Source organism: Bos grunniens, chromosome 13, assembly GCF_055505025.1.
Source record: "Bos grunniens cultivar Pamir isolate PY7600 chromosome 13, Bosgru_T2T1.0, whole genome shotgun sequence".
Lineage (NCBI taxonomy): Eukaryota > Metazoa > Chordata > Mammalia > Artiodactyla > Bovidae > Bos > Bos grunniens.
The window spans coordinates 67,606,811-67,620,153 of NC_141177.1; the positions used below are offsets into that span (position 1 = coordinate 67,606,811).

A 13,343-nucleotide genomic window follows, 5' to 3' on the forward strand; every position below is an offset into this window, starting at 1 on the left:
CCTCTGGTATTTTTTTTATTCTTCAGTAACTTCCACAGTGTTTGAAATCTACGGTCTTTGCTCTTTTATGTCATACAGCTTCATATTTTTCCTCATGAAGGGTTCTTTCATACAAAAACCTTAAAATTCTTTACAAGATATTAATTAATTCTCTCATCAGGAAGTTACCTATTTCGCATCCTTGGGAAACTGAGGCAGAAAATGAAGTGATGTATTGAAATCATGTAAAGACTTGACTTGAATGATTATCCAGGAGATGAATTCTCACTCTTAACTTCAAAAGGGAATCATATTCTGAACCAAACATAAATAATAATGATCAAAAATATCACATCATAAAGTAGAAGAGATCTGCATAATTTCACTTCACTGACATACAAACCTGCAGAGGAACTTACTTTTAATGAAGATTTAACTGCTAAGGCTTACAGTGGAACTCATATTACCAAGATTTTATTACCATGAGCATACATACACCCGGCAGGATTTTTAGTACCCTACTACGAAGTGTTATTTGAAATCATTAAAACTAAACTGCACCTGTCAAAATAAATCAACCAATACACTTAGTGATTCAGAAACCATGACTCTTTATCTTTCCTATATATTCATTAATCCTTAATACTCTTTCCTATCATTAACGTTTCATATCCAAGTACGCCCATCCTATAAAAATGGTGTATTAAAGTGAAATTGGGTATTTAATACCCGGTTCCGTTGTGGATTCATCTGGGTTGAGCTTTGTCACTCAGTCTGTGCGTACCCTGCTGCTCTAGGGTTTTTCTCCTATAAAGTGTTTTTACAGCTTTATGCTGTAAAAGTCAATCCAGCTGACAGATCTTGGCTGTTGCCTGTATGTATGTCTGTGTAACATAACATGTTTCTGATTAACAATGGAGTTTCCTGATGCTGTCAAAATAGTGAAATATGAAATGCCTTTTAGAAATGATTGTTTTTTAAAAGGGAGATTAAATAAACAAAGCCATCCTTGCTAGTAAAATAATTGATTATGTTGCTGACTGTTTCATACTATGTTTAGCCAGAACTCCCTGGGGACGGTTTATTACATTAGCATAAACAAAGGGAGACCTGGCAGGGGGGCGCCCAGGACTCCAGAAGGGAAGCAAAGGAAAAGAGACCATGATATTTGTATTTGAAAAGGACAGAGCAAATGCTTTCCTTGTTGACGTCACCAACAGATGGGGTGAAAACGCACACACAGGGTCCAGTGTCGCCACCTCACAGGCCCCATATTTAAAAGGGAAAATAAGCCAAACACTGTCTGACGATGGGCGCAATGAAGAAAGTGGTTTGCTTGATAAAGTGTACAGTCCTGAATTCAGCAGGAACCTCGCTGGTTTCAGTTTTCATCTTGCTCCATTACAGTCCAGTTGTGTGTTCTACTTTCTGGCTAAATCTGTGAACCTCTTTTCCATGGACTCTTTGAGTAGAGGTGTCAGAAAGAGAAATTGATCCAGTCTCCAAGGCTCCTGTGCTGAGTTAGGCATCAAATTTATTTTTAGAAAACACAGGCTAGCCACTGCATGGTATCATGATTATAGCTGTATGATCTAAGGTGACTCTACAATTTTTTTGTGCATGTGTTTTCATTTTGGGGTTAGGAAGTGTTTGTTTTTTATGCTTTACTGGATGTTAAGAGAAAGAAGGTAGTGTTAAAAACCTACTGTATCAATGTCACGTATTAATGTGTGTGTGTGTGTGTGTGTATATATATATATATATATATATATATATTCCATATATATATATGGAATCTAGAAAAATGGTGCAGATGAACCTCCAGGACAAGAACAGAGACGAAGACATAGAGAATGGATGTGCAGACGTGGGAGTGGGGGATGAATTGGGAGGTTGTAATTGGCATATATACACTACCATGTTTAAAGCAGATAGCTAGTGGGAAGCTGCCCTATAGCACAGGGGGCTCAGCTCAGTGCTCTGTGGAGGGCTGGGACTGGAGTGAGCGGGACTGGGCGGTGATGACCAGGCTTAAGGGGGAGGAGATATACATATACCTATAGCTGATTCACGTTACTGTACAGCAGAAACCAACACAACATTGTAAAGATTGTAAAGCAATTATAATCCAATTAAAATTTTTTTGCAATCTACTATGTTCTCTTTTTCTTTGTGAAAGCTAGTTTTACAAGCATTCTTTTCTTGAATTTTCCCCCAAACCATGTGAGGGGGTTATGATCTGCTCACTTACAGTGGAAGAAACCAAGACGGAGTGAGGGTTAGTAGTTCACTCCAGGCCACCCCTGATGAAAAGCAGTGGCCTTGATGACAAAGCCGAGGGTATTTCTTGTGCAGTGTTGTGTCCAACACTCCCTTTCTAGATCCCTGGTGGAGAAGGAGGCAGGAGAGGAGCTTGGATGTCCCCTGAGCCCCACAGTGGGTGGAGTCAATCAGTCTGTTGAGCTCTGCATCCCCATCAAACCACTCCCTCCAGTCTCTATTCAGACTATTATCTAATATTTACTGACAGCAACAACGCCACCACGGTGCCTCTCATTTTCAGGGGGATTAATTAAGACAACACATAAAAGCCTTCATCACACAATAGTCACCTAATAAGTAGTGAGTGCAGACATAATAGCTAATATTTATGAAGCATTTAATATACTCCAGGCAAGGCAGTAAGTATTTTATGAGCATTATTCTTTTTGTTCCTCTCAACAGCCCTAAGAACTAAGTATTATATTAATTTGTTATTATACTCATTTTACTGACAAGGAGATGAAAGTATGGAGCATTTACCTGACTTATTCAGGGTTCCATACACAGTAAGTGGCAGGTGGAGAAGGCCACTTCCTGTTAGTATAAGCCTGCTCCATTTTAATTAAATACATCAGGAGTTAACCCCCCAGGCAACCATGAGGTTTGTAAATGATTTAGAGCTTCATAGAGAAAGTTGCTATATGATTCTTATTAATAAAAGAATATTGTTGCTTAAATAAAGAAGCAAAGTGACATTAACTTGAATTATAAAAGTCAGTGGGTATAAATGTATCTATAAAACAGAAAGAGACTCACAGACATAGGGAACAAATTTACAGTTACCAAAGAGAAAAGAGGGAGAGGGAGGATTACCATATACACACTACTATATATAAAACAGATTAAAAACAAGGATTTACTGAATAGCATAGCACAATATACGAATATATTCATATATTGAATAAAATATATTCAGTATATTTTAATAGCCTATATGGAAAAGAATTGAAATATATATGTATATACATACTTATATATGTCTGATTGAATCACTTTGCTGTATACCTGAAACTAGCTCAATATCGTAAATCAGCTATACTGTAATTTAAAAGTGAGGGGAAAAAGCCAATGGGATTTTTCAGCACCTGTTTTACTGTGCTAAGTTAATTCCAATTTCAGTACATGCTATTTAAGTATAAAATAATTCTGAGTATAGTGGGATCAATCCAGGGGAAGGTTGAGATGGAGAGAAGGTACTAGTCCATGGGAAGATATAATTTGGGGCTATAATCTATTCACATTATGAGATAACCATTGACCATCATTCAAAAACAGCTATTATTTGCATGCAGCACTGAAATTCAATTTCTAGCTAAATTTTTAGTGGTGGATGACAGCTTGTTTGTAGAGAAATTATGCTTAATGATGAAAGTGATAAGGCAGGTGTTTTATGTGTATTTTCTGAAGAAGAGAATGTTCAAGCTCATTGAATGGGACCTGAGACAATTGCAGACCAAGAGGGAAACATCCTAATGAAGAAAAGAGGGAAAACTTCCTATAAAAATGCGAAGTTTAATGAGCTAAAAGTGGAATATACATGAGGAAAGGCAGCCTGAGCTAAGGAATTAGAGAAAGAGCGTTTCTCTTCTTTAACTGTTGGAGGGTGTTAAGTAGTATTGTAAATTGCATTCCTGTAATGTCCTGGCTACTGAGGCCTAATGTCCACTTTAAGTACCATCTTGAGCTCGAGCAATTGAAAGATAATAAGAAGAAAATGAGTAATGAATCCTTTTTATTATCCTCTGTAAATGGGCTCCATTGAAACAGTCTGTGTTTAGACTGGTAATAAAAATGAGTGATGAAGGCAGACGTTTAACATGGGAATTGGTTCAAGCAAGGAACATATTTTCTATATTTAAAAAAAAACCTCACAAATAACTTAGGTTACAGAGAAATTCCTTGCTTGGAAACTTTCTGAAATAACTGTGCAGTTTTTACAAGGCCTGGCAAAGTATATGTGTGGGTTTTTTTCCTTTCTGTGGCTTGAAACATTGGCAAGGACTTCAGCAGTAGCTAAAGAGTTTATGTGTTAATTTGTCAGGTTGTAGACCTTTGTTTCTCCATTGGCAAATGCAGGAGCATCAGGAAAGATGACCTTCATAAAACACATGCCACGTGAGGTACCAAGGACCTTGCTAACACAGAGATCTGTGATTCAAATACTCAAGCTATAGCCTTATCTAGACCCTGAAATCATTAAAAAAAAAAAAAAAAGTGGATCAGTTCTCAGCGTACTCTCCCTAAAAAAAAAATAAATAAATAAATCTGATTTTTTTCTTACGCATCACAGTGTAAGAGTCTGAAACACGAAATCACTCATTTCCAGAGAATGTATGCCCCGCACACCCGGAACACAGACCTAACAGCAGCAGCCCAGCGAGCGGGGATTTGTATCCTTCTCTTAGGGATTAGAAATATGACTCAGAGAGTGTGTCTGATAATAAGTAACAGAGCCTGGAATTCAGTGCTGAGTTGGATGAACTCCGGAGGCCAACATTCTTTCTACTGCACTGCACTGCCTCTCAGACTGGGTGCCGCCCAAGGGAGGATAACGCAGGGCAGCCACTGAAAGAGAAACCACAATGATCATAGAGAACACCTCCAGGTGTGTGTTGTGTAGCTATGCAAGCAGCAGTGCGCATGTTCACACACACACACACACACACACACACGCACACAGACCTCTCAATCTCTTCCTTGGCGCTCTTTTCTTAAGCCAGCTCCCTGGTTTGCTTTTGCCCTGGAAAGTATCCTCCTAAATTATAGAAAAAGTGTGATGAGGAAGATGGGGAATGAAGTGTGAGATGGGACAAAGATGAAACTAGAACAGAGACTGGGAAAGGGAAAACGTAGGGGCCCCCTCCTCCTCGACTCCTTGCCGTGAAGTGATCCATCAGGGGTTTACCAGTGTAATTTACAAAGCTTTCAGGCCACGGAGGCAAGCCTCTCCTCTCCATTGGTCTTTGTCACAGGGAAATGGAGGTGATGGCATGGAAGAAAAATGACGCTCTTACCAGTCCTGTGTTGCTCTCGCATTACGATTACATAAACCATCTCCTAGGATCACTTGGGCTTCTGGGAACACTTAGCAACTGCAAGGAGATATAAGATTGCTCGCGGGTGATCTGTTCAAAGTGAAACTGTTAGTCGCTCAGTTGTGTCCAACTATTTGCGACTCCATTGTCTGTCCATGGAATTCTCCAGGCAAGAATACAGAATGGGTTGGCATTCCCTTCTCCAGGGGACCGAACCAGGGTCTCCTGCATTGCAGGCAGATTCTTTACTGCCTGAGCTACCCGGGAAACCCATTCTGTTCCAGGTGTGCATGGTTTCTGAGACTGAAGAAGCAAGTGATACTTAGGTAAGATGAGTAGTTTTTTAAAAATGGATTCTCACTTCTAAGCAAAAATCAAAATAAGACCAAAAAAATCCTCACTGGCCAATGTTTTGTAATAACTATAAATGGAAAATAGCCTTTAAAACTGTATTTTTAGAAAGTTCCTTGTTTGTTGTTCAGTTACTAAGTCATATCCAACTCTTTTTGACCCCATGGACTGCAGCACACCAGGATCTCCTGTCCTTTACTATCTCCCGGAGTTTGCTCAAACTCAAGTCCATTGAGTGGGTGATGCCATCCAACCATCTAATCCTCTGTCGTCCCCTTCTCTTCCTGCCCTCAATCTTTCCCAGCATCAGGGTCTTTTCCAATGAGTCAGCCATCCTACTCAACAGAAAAAAAATCTAGACCTCTGAGCACTTGGGTGTGTTAGAACCCAAAAGATGCAGAAGTCACTCAGTTATTTCCTCCAGGCTGAATGTGACTTTCTTGTGTTCTGAATAAGGCGCTTGGTTTAGGAATCCCTATAATGTGTTAAATGTGAATATGCCATAAACTAGACAGGAAATGTGACCACCTATAGAGACAATCAAATAGTCCACTTTACCCAAACTGTAAGCCTGCAAGGACTTGATCCAGAAAAATTATAGTGGGAACAAGGAAACAGCAGCATAAAACCCAAACACCTAACCTGGCCCCCACCTGTCAAAAAGAGAGCCCAGGGACATCTCATTGCACCTTGTCAGTGTGGTCAGTGCCACGTGTCCGGGGCCGCCCCACATTCTTGCTGCTTGAACCAGCACCTGGCCCCAGTGACTTTTGTGATTGTGCTTCTCATCCAATGCTGCTCATGGTCTCCATGCCCAGAGCTGACAGTAGCTCCATTTATCAGCTTCTCTGAAAGAAACCTAGCTTTGGTTTTATACACATGTGTTCGGCCTCCCTGTTGGACGTCCTTCCCAATGGAGCTTTCCTTGAATGACTTAATCCTCTTGCAGACCTGGGCTGCGCCTGGACCGAGGAGGTGACCACAGAAGGGCTGTAGGGAGTGAGGAGGTAACAGATGCGAGAACTGAGTGATGGGGAGTCTGAGAGTCACCACTTGTTGCAGGAAATGCAGCAAGTCAAAACAGAGTGCATCAGAGTAGAGAGGAGTTGGTGCCTTGACGTACAAGCAGAAGTCCTTGGGGCCAACTGTGCTCTGCCAATCAGCTAAACTCAGGCTGTGTAGACAGCCATGCCTGCTGGGGTTACCATCCACATGGTAGGCATGTCTCATGACTTCATAGGTCATCCTTCATTTCCCCTGCCTAACCCAAGGGAGAATTCAGTATTTCCCTGATGAGTTCACTCAGGCCATTATTTAGAACTTCCAAACTTTAGCAAGAAGCTGAAACAAAGCATAAGTTCTTTTTTTCATACCTTCAAACGAAGATCCCCGGTGACTCTGGAGAAAAGCCCTTCAGTACCTGGGTTTTTGATGTTCCAGCAAATAACTGCTGAACTCTGCCAATTTGCTGCGAAACCGCATTGATCGCCCAGCCTGCTGGTCTCTGCACTGGGTACATAGTTAAGATGAACGGTGGTTCCTTCCAGGGCTTCGTTTAGCTCTGAAGCTGGAAAGCGAGAGACTATTTATCAGCAGGTGAAACAGGGCGTCCTGGATCAGAGCCAAAGGGAGTTCAATTAGGCAGAGACAAATCTGAGAAGGGCGGGATGGGGCTGCATGCGAGCACTGGCAGCATCTCCTTAGAAACTGCCTTCAGTAACAGGCCAGTTAGCAGCAAAGTGAAGACAACAGACGCCAGACTCCTGATTCTGGGACCAGTGGCCCTTGATTTCCAAAATGCTGCTACAGTTCAAGCAAGACAACAGGTCCTTGTTTCTTCTGGAACGACAGCTCAGTCCCACCCAAAAGCAAAAGTTTATGTTTTCTTTCTCCAAAGCCTTTATGACAAACAACTCTGAATTCAAAGCAAAATAAGCCACTACCTGGTGAACTGAAGGAGATTTGCTAAATCTATCAGCATTTTAATGTTATCAGCAGACTCTGTGAACTTGCCTGTTTCCCACATACCGTCCAAAAAGTCATAGCTTCGTTTTTCATTCGTTCACATGTTGCTTTTCTTGTGTGCAAGACTCTGCAATGGACTCAGAATATTCGTGAGTATGATGTGGTCTGTAACACAATAAACCATATAGGTCAGTTGCTAAATATACTATTTCATAGCATAGTGATAGCTTCCTTCCTTTATTTCATAAAAGTAACCATGATCCTTGAGTTTGAAAAAAATCCAAGTAATAATATGGTTTAAAATTAAAAATAAATCCTTCAGACTCTTAGACCCACTCATCAACGATTCCTTGTGTACCTTCTGGATATATTGTCCTGTACACACATATTCACAGACATTCTTATTTATATATACTAGTGAGGACATAGGAATCATATTATCCTATAACTTGATTTTTACCCTTGACAATATGCCTTGGCCATCTTTCTATATTAGCACACACAGCTCTATTAATTTCCTTCTAGTTATGAAATATTCCATTAAGATGATGTACTATATATTATGAATCAGGCCTCTGGTATGAATAGTAACGCTATTTCCGGTTTTCCCTCTTGTAAACAACACAGCAATGGTTCCACTTTTGCATACATTCTTATGTGTATTTCAGTGTATCTGCAGAATAAATTGGGCATCCCAGGTGGTACTAGTGGTAAAGAATCTGCCTGCAATGCAAGAGACCTGGGTTAGATCTTTGGGTTGTGAAGATGCCCTGGAGGAGGAAATGGTTACCCACTTCAGTACTCTTGCCTGTAAAATTCCATGGGCAGAGAAGCCTGGTGGCCTATAGTCCATGGAGTCAGAAAGAATCAGACACAACTGAGTGACTGAGCACACGCTTAGCACAGAATAAATTCCCAGAACTGAAATTGCTGGGTCAAATGGTGGATTAATTTTCTAATTTTGTTAGATGTCACCAAAAAGCACTTGAAGATAACGAGAAGCAAACCTAAGAATGTTGTGCTAATTTCCACCCCATTCACACTGTGATTGCTGGTTTCCGCAGACCCTTGCTAGCACCTAATCTTGTCAAGGTGATAGGCAAATATAATGTCTCAGTTCAATTTGTAGTTATTAATTTTCAGTGAGTGTGAGTATCTTTTCATTGGATACTCTATTTATGATGATTTTCTGTTAAATACCTGCCTTTTTCATTTTCTTTTTGAAAATATTTACTTCTTTAAAAATCTCTTAATAGTTTTTGAAGTCATTTTTGTCTTATGTGATGCAAATATTTCTTTCTGAGTTTGTCATTTCAATCTTTGGTATATTTTACTAATACTACACTGAAGTTGAAGAGAGTTATAGAAACATGTTTATATGTAGCTTTTGATATATATGTATCTCATATGTGTGAGAGAGAAAGTAAATCATTTTCCTTATGACTTGTGAGATCCTGAGGGTTGGGTCTTGCTTGGGAAGGACTTTCTCACTCCAAAATTTAAAATACATTAGTCTAAATTTTCTTCTAGTGATTTTAGGGTTTCACTTTTAAAAATTCAAACGTTTGACCCTGACTTTCACTTCAGGTTAGAAGAACATGAAAGACCTTTGTTCTCATGGCAACACCAAAAAAGGCCCAGACATATAAAAACCATACTTTCCCAAGGGGCTGACAAAGACTGGGGACAGGGGAAAGCTTAATAACCTGAATTTCAGAGAAATGAACCCTTCACTGGCAAAGGGGAAGTTTGAACAGCATACACTCATAGGCAGGAACTTCTAGTGTAGATACGGCAGGGCTGGCCTAGAGACGTTTTGCAGGGAGAAGAAATGAGCTGAGATTCAGACGGTCGTGGTGCCCAGAGACGGGAACCGGAATACGGAGGAGTCCCAAGTGCAAAACCAAATTGGCCCAATGACTCTCACATCCCCATCCTCACCCTCACACTTTGACAAAAATAATCACCGAAGAAAGGGCTAAAATGCAGAGCAAAATCACAAAGACCCCTGCATTCACCCCGGGCTTGGATTCCAGGGATTCTGAATTGAATCCAAAGTAAACGAAAACTACTTTAAAGGGAAGCCCATCAGCTCAAATACAAGATTTCAAAGATTTCAAAAAGATTTGAAGATTTCAGAAACACGGAAGCTGTGTGGGAGCTAAGGGCTGGTCTAAGCATAGGTCATCTCAACCTAATTAAAACTTCAGCACAGACCCACGCCAATTAGACTCCAGAAGGAAAATAAATACTCAATGTTTTGCCCTGTCAACAGAAGAAAAGAGCCTGCATGATCTGAGAAATAAAATCAAAATATTATGATACTTCAGTTTTCATTGTCTTCGAATGTACGTATCTTAGATGCAGTAAAAAATTATGAGGCATGCAAATAAGTAGGAGACACTGACCAGTAACTGAGAGAAAACATGGTTAATAGATGTAGACCTACATCTTACAGTAGACTTCCCTGGTGGCTCAGAGGTTAAAGCGTCTGCCCGCAATGCGGGAGACCTGGGTTCGATCCCTGGGTTGGGAAGATCCCCTGGAGAAAGAAATGGCAACCCACTCCAGTACTCTTGCCTGGAGATTCCCATGGACAGAGAAGTATGGTAGGCTACAGTCCACAGGGTCACAAAGAGTCGGACACAACTGAGCGACTTCACTTCACTTACATCTTACACTAGGTCTGTTAAGACCTACATCTTTAATGCAGACCTACAGTTAACCCAGTTATTGGAATTAGCATCAAAAATTTTTAAAAATTATTTTAAGCATTTTTAAGAATTTATAGAGAGACTTCCTGGCAGTCCAGCTGTTAAGACGTTGCCTTCCAATGCAGGGGGGTGCAGACTTAGTTCCTGGTCAGTGAGCGGAGATCTCCCAAAAGACCAAAACATAAAACAGAAGCAATATTGCAGCAAATTCAATAAAGACTTTTAAAGTGTTCTAAATCAAAACAATTAAAAAAAGAGAATTGACAGAAAAAGATGAATATAATGGTTAAGAGAAAGGAGTATTTCATGAGAGCAAAGGGAGTTCTGAAAGCCGACCAAAATGGAAATTCAAAGACTCTAAAATGCATGCCTGAAATTAGATACTCACTAGATGACATTAACAGCAGTTTGAATCTTCAGGAGAAAACATTAGTGAACTTGAACACTAGATAGAAATTATACAGTTAAGTCAGAAATTGAAGAGATTTTTTTTTTAATGCAGTGTTGATAATAAGAATGATAACTAACTTCTCATTAGAAACAATGCAAGTCAGAATGCAATGAAATGATAAAATTAAAGTAGAAAAACAAACCAAAACAACAACAACAACAACAACACTATCAAAGTCTGGAATTCTATAGAGTGAAACTATCTTTTAAAGACAAAAGATTGGCAAACAAGATTCGGAAGATACGAAGTCCCAATAGCAATCCTAAGTCGGGGGTGACAGCTGTTCAGTTCTGAGGACACAAAAGCTCTCTGGTCCCCAGAGTTCTTGCCCACTGTTGCTATTACTGGGTCCTAATGGATAAAAAGCCTTTGTTCTCTCTGCATAGTGGCTATCCAGTCATGGATGTATTTTCCTGATTCCTCTGTTTCATTCCTATTTAACAAGAAGTCTGTCCTCTGAAGTAAGAGACAGTTTCTACTCCTTGCAAACTGAAAGAGGAAAATTAATACAATTCCTTGAGACAAAATGGTTTCTCATCTATATTTTCAATACATTTCACAAACATTTTATATGAATTCACAGGGAAGAAGCCAGCCAGACAGAGGAAAATGCACAAGACTGCCTCCTGGGGTCCCAGACTCTCTCTAGTCCAGTGTTTCCTTGTCACACACAAGGACTAAATATCTTTCAATTAAAATTATGCAAATTTTCACAAAACTCTCTTCAGAGAGAATGCAAAGAGAATGAAATACCACCCATTGGTTTAAAAAAAAAATCAAAGAGAACAGATTGTTGGCTTTGATGAGTCTGTCCAAATTTTTAATGAAGATTGTAAACAAGTATCTGGGGAAAAGTCCGCACAGAACTATCAGGAGAGGAACAGTAAAGAATATTCTCACTGATTTGTGCATTCTAAGTCAAAATGAGTTTATGGGAGTCTTTTCTAAATTACTGTAATTATAATAAATGGTCCCGCGGTAGTTACCACTTAGCAGTGTGTTTTATCTGCAGTTTCTATGCAACAAATAGCAGTTTAGCTACTACTGGGAATACTTCCTCCAGGAAACATTAGCCACTAGTTCCTCCACTCCAGTGGGACGTCACCAGTTATTTTTAGGGCAGTGTTGTTTTTTAAATTGTTTGGATTCCATGTATCCTCTGCCAAGAGCTGATCCAAAAATGGACATCCTTCCTTTGACTCTTAAACCTCCATTTTACATATACTTGAAAGGTCTCCTTAAGGAAGGCAAGAGGATTAACGACATTTGACATTCACAAACTCCCATCAGCAATTTCTAGAGTTAATCAAAGATTATTGTTCAGAATTCTAAAAACCCTGGCTGCTCCCTGGGGGCTTGTTAAAGCACAGCTCCCTGAGGGGGGTTTGGTTATCAGTATGTGGTCCCTCTAGGTGCGTCCTTGTACCAGGAAGGTTTTTTTACGACAAATATAGTAATCTGGGGATTTCCCTGGTGGTACAGTGGATAGGAATCTGGCTGCCAATGCAGGGATTAGGGTTTGATCTGGGAAGATCCCGCACGCTGCAGAGCAACTAAGCCTGTGCTACTACCGAGCCTGAGCTCTGGAGCCCGGGAGCCGCAGCTGTGGAAACCCGTGCGCTCTAGAACCCTGCTCCACAGCAAAAGAAGACACCGCAGTGAGAAACCCGCACACTGCAACCAGGAGGAGCTTTGCTCGCTGCAACCAGAGAAAGCCTGGGAAGACCTGCCACAACCAAAAACAAAACCAAAAAACCTTATATCTGAATTACTTAAAAATGCATATACATAGTAATCTGACTCAAACTGTTTAAATGATAAGGACGTGTGTTTTCCCACCTAACCAGAAGTCAGCGTGGTGGCAGCATCCTTTCTTTGGATCTGTCTTGGTTCTTCTTCCTCTTCTCTGTAGCAGGCTGTCGCCTCTCAAGGTTGCAATGCTAGCTGGTTCCTGTTAAAATGTCAAATTCTTGTAGCTGAGTTTCCTGGAATTACAGTCCTTCCCCCGACTGCTTGGACTGTGTAAACCTTGCTGAAAAAAAAGACTTCCCTGTCCCTTGGCACCGCAAACTGTTTTGTTAGCTAGAAAATGCCGCCTTTTCATCGGTATGTGGTTTACTGGTCTCTGGTGTGTAATAAATAGCCCGAGCGCCCTCCCCCTTAGCACTGAGAAAGGCACATGGCTTTGCCAGACTGACTGCAGGGCTGCGCTGCCCTTGGGTTTCTCAATAGCTCCTATGTTGTTTCTACCAGCAGAGCCCACGGGCTGGGGACGGAACCCCCAGCTGCCATCAGCATACCCTCCCCTCTGACGACACACACCTGCCTGGATGGCCAGGGCCCCACGGGATGAAAGCGCCTCTTCTCTGAGGGGAGTTGTTGTTGTTGTTTAGCCGCTAAGTCATGGCCAACTCTTTTGTGACCCCATGGACTGTAGCCCACCAGGCTCACACGTCTGTAGGATTCCCCAGGCAAGAATAACAGAGTGGATTGCCATTTCTTTTTCCAGGGGATCTTCCTGACCCA

At 40.8% G+C, this 13,343-nt stretch overlaps 1 long non-coding RNA gene across 2 annotated transcripts in view; it reads right to left on the reverse strand.

Annotated features, from left to right (window-relative positions):
* Positions 1–12,951, reverse strand: part of LOC147361171 (uncharacterized) — a 31,428-nt gene extending 18,477 nt beyond the window's left edge. Inside the window, exons 1-3 of one of the 2 annotated variants that reach the window (XR_015139858.1) lie at positions 12,657–12,947; positions 7,716–7,817; positions 7,061–7,254 (exon numbers count right to left, since the gene is read on the reverse strand). This is a non-coding gene — a long non-coding RNA (uncharacterized LOC147361171). Of the gene's footprint in view, positions 1–4,016; positions 7,255–7,715; positions 7,818–12,656 lie in introns of those variants that run through there. The other variant, XR_015139857.1, reaches the window with a different exon arrangement.
* Between the last annotated feature and the right edge of the window lie 392 nt (positions 12,952–13,343).